Source organism: Myotis davidii, unplaced genomic scaffold (genome assembly GCF_000327345.1).
Source record: "Myotis davidii unplaced genomic scaffold, ASM32734v1 scaffold991, whole genome shotgun sequence".
NCBI lineage: Eukaryota > Metazoa > Chordata > Mammalia > Chiroptera > Vespertilionidae > Myotis > Myotis davidii.
In genome coordinates, this window is record NW_006283137.1 from 133764 (window position 1) to 137732 (window position 3969).

Here is a 3969-nt window from a genome sequence, read left to right on the forward strand (position 1 = left end):
CTGCTGCTGCACCCCGCGTCCGCTAGAGGGCGCCGGGGGTCTCGGAGGTGGAGTGGAGTTTGGTGCTGCTCCCCCAAAGCCCTGGAATGGGAACCGCAGGGGCCGCCCCAAGGCTGGCTCAGGAGCTAGGGCGGGAGACCTCAGGCCTCCCCCACGGCCCGCAGGACAATCCACATCACCGTCGGGAATCGGACCTGGGAATAAAAGGCCTCCAGGGGAGCAGTTTTCAGGAGTCGGACCACTTGCAGATGGCCCAGCACAGCCTGCACATGCCGCCCCCCCACCTCTGAGTGGGGGCTCTGTTTTCTGGGGGGGTGAGGGGGGCGGGGAGGCCTGGTGAGATGGAGGTGAACATGCGCTTGGTCCCACTGGCATGGGTGTGGGTGGCTTGGGCTCACCAGGCATCGCACCCGCTGTCTGAGGATGGAAGGTTGTGCAATCTGTCCCCAAGCAGGCAGTGGGCGCTGCAGACACCCCCCTGAGAACCAGTTAAGCGGCACTGACAGCACCACCTCCCCCACACACACACTATCTCCCCCACCTCCGTCTGACAGCACCAGGGCAGCCTGGGAGTCTAGAACCCGGGACCTGGCCCTTTTGCTTCTGGGGGAACCAGTATGATCTCACAGCCTTTGCCACTGTGCCATCACCTCTGGCCCCCACAGAAGTTGGGGGGCTGACTATGAGATACGGGCAGGACAACACGCACGCAGGCTCTCTGGGACTCCGTTTTCCTTTCTGCAAAATAGGAATAGTGACCCTTTCCCCATCAGACATCTGCGATGAAAAACCCCCACGAGGTCAGAATGTGCTGGACATGGTAACGGTTCCGTCCAGCTCGCCCACCGGTCCTAGCGGAGCGCAGCAGCAAGGAGTCCTTTTGTTCCTTCTGTAGGGGGGAACCGATTTAGTCAACACGCTTCACCAAAAGGGGGTTCGGTGTAGCAGGCATTGTGCTGGGCCCTGAACTGTGGAGACAAACAAGACCCCGTCTTGGCCCTCGAGATGCGGAGGACAGCAGTGTGGGTGCTGGGGTGGACTCCCCTTCTCCCTGGAACCAGGAGTCCATTCTTCTTCTCAGCCATTGATCCGCCGGAGGCTGCGCCGTGAGCACACGCTTCTGTGCGGAGCCTCATGGGGGACGAGGAAGACTCGCAAGGAGTAGCCCTGGAGTTAATGGGTGAGAGAGTGCTTTGTAAATTATGCTGCTCTGACACAGTCAGGGTCATTCTGCCTCCCACAGACCCGCGGAGTGCCCACTCCTGCCTGGCCCGGGCAGCGTGCTGGGAAGACAGGCGGTGTGCGTGCGGGGTGAATCCTGTAGAGAGAGAGGGGAGGTGAGAGACATGGGATTCCCGGCCCACTCCACGCCACCCAAGGGCTGAGTGCCCCGTGCCCCCCAAGGGCTGCGGGTGTGGTTATGATGCTATGCAAAGGTGGTAGTTCATTGGGGAGAGGAGGGAGGAGGAGATTGAAGCAGGGAGCTCTGGGAATTCCCGTCTAGTTGGAGCGGCCTCTGGGACCGGTGGGTCCTGAGGACAGCAGTGCGGTGCCCAGGCGAGCCCAGGCTCTAGGCAGGCCCAGCAGCAAGAGCTGCCTGGCTGGCGGGGAGCTCAGCGGGGGCCCGGGGCTGGGGCTGATGGGAGGGCAGCGAGGAGAGCAGCAGGCACGCCAGGACCCGGACGGGCCGTCCTGGCTGGAGGAAGTCAGGACACGCAGGGGGAAGGGGGCTGGGCCCACTGTGTGCCGACTCAGGAGACTGGACTGCTGGCCCCGCTCTGCCACCCAGTAGCTGGTGACATTGGGCAACTTACTCCCCCAGCTGTGCCTCACTCTCCTTGCTGGTTAAATGGGCTGGTAGCAGTACCTACCCCGCCCGGTAGATGTGAGGACTGAATGAACGATTGCATGCAAAATGCTTAAAAGGAGAGGAGAGGAGAGGAGAGGAGAGGAGAGGAGAGGAAAGAAACGCTTAGAAGAGGGCCTTGTGCATACGAAGTGCTCGGTGCCCGGCGGCCATGCTTATTTCGAAAGCCCCGGGTGTCTGTGGAGAGAGCCGGGGGGCTGCCAGGGGATGGTTGGCCGTGAGCGGCGCCCTGCTTGGGGAGCTACGCGTCTCCTGCGGGACATGCTTGCCCACCAGCTGTCCTCCTGTGTCCAGCAGCCACCGAGCGTCCCTCCGGCTGCCTGATCGCTCCAGGGTTCCCGTCGCCTTTGGGATGACCCCGGCCGCTCAGTGAGTGTGTCCACAGCTCTGTGCTTGTCTCCACCCCGTCAGCGGCCTCTGCCCCGCCGACCCCTCACGCTGCAGCTACAGGGAGCTCCCGCTGACTCCAGAGTGTCCCCTGGACCTGGGTCTGTGTGTTTGTCTCCCTCCGGGTGGAACGAAGCCCGCACTCGTCTGGTTTCTAGGTTCCCTGTAACACTTGGCACCCGAGACCCTAACCGTCCAGGGGGCTCTTTCCACTTTGACCAATGGCTCTGGGGCCGCGTCCGGCGGGAACTCCAGCACACAGACTGTATCTGATGTTTCCTTTGTGAGCCCAGAGCGTGGTCCCCGGAGCCCAGGACTCTCTGAGGCAGGGGCGGTGGCCTTCCCTTGTCTCCAGCCGTCGGATGCCACCAGCCCTTCCTCCAGAGCCCTCTCCCTGAGGGCCGGGAGGTGGGCGAGGGTGGGCGTGGGTGTGTGGATTGGTGGAATTAGTAGGCCAACTAATCCCAGACCAAGGCAGTGAGGCCTCCGATGTGGCCGGGAGAGTCGGGGAGGAGCTGCCTTCCAACACAGACACCTTCCCAGGGACCCGCTTCCAGGCAGAGAGGTGCCCAGGCAGAGAGGTGCCCAGACCAGAGCAGGTCACCTGGCATCGCACCCTCCCTGCCTGCTGGGGGCCCGGCGGGAGGAGCGCCATCCAGGGCCGGCCCTGGCCCTGCCCCGTGTTCTCCCGGTGAAGGGATTTAGGAGGCCCCCGCCTTTTCCTAATCTCTCCCTTTGCAGGATTTCTATGAAGTCAGAATCCCATTTCCAGTCAGAGGTGCTTGGTCATAAAGATAATATTCATTCTCGCGGAGGGGAAGTCCACAGCGGTTTCAGCTGCCTGTGGGGCACCACTTACTCATGGGCGTGTGACGGCCCATGCGCTCTTCCCCAAACCTCAGAGATGGGAACCCTGGGGCCGGGCTGGTCCCGGGAAGCCAGGGCGCAGCCTCGTGAGCTCAAGGTCCCTATTTGCAGGGACCCTCTCCCGTCCTCCAGCCAGTCCCGGGGTGCGCCCTAAGGTGGCCATTGTTTGGTGGCTGCCTTTGCGGCCACGGGGATTGGGACACTGGCCTCAGACCACACAGTTGCTCAAGGCCATGGCCATGGCCCCAGGCGGGCTTTCTTTGGCACCAGGAGGGAGCCTGGGTCTGACACCGGTGGCCTGATGTCACACACTTCACACTGTGCCTGTTCATGGGCGAGGCCTGGAGCTGCTTTCGTGTAGGTATGGTGCTTGGGGGGGGTGGGGGTACTGGAAGCAAGGAAGCCTCCTCCAGCTCCCCTTTCTCCAGACCCACGAGGAGGTGATGCTGGGGGACCTCCAGGAAGCCCTGCCCCCCACTGCCACGGGCGGATATCTGGGCAGCTGGGCCCTGTGGCATCTAGGCCTCTGCTCTGAGCCCCCTGCCCCCCGCCCCCTGCGCCCACCGGGCCGGATGGGGGGGACCTCTGGTTACAGCAGCTGGGACAGAGGTGACCTTTGGGCTTGTGGGTAGAGGTCACATAGCAGGGCGGCCCTATTCTCTCTCTTTCCTGCTAATCGGGTGGGCGGGCGGCGGACAATGGCCCCTGCGGGAAGGGAAGCGGGCGGCTTCGTTCCTGTCCGAGGGCCCCAGAGCGAATGAAAAGGTTTGTGGCTGGAAGGCAGAGCCGGGAGTTCTTTCCAACCTTGACATTCCAGGCCCGGCCTCTGGCATTTCCCAGAAAGAGTG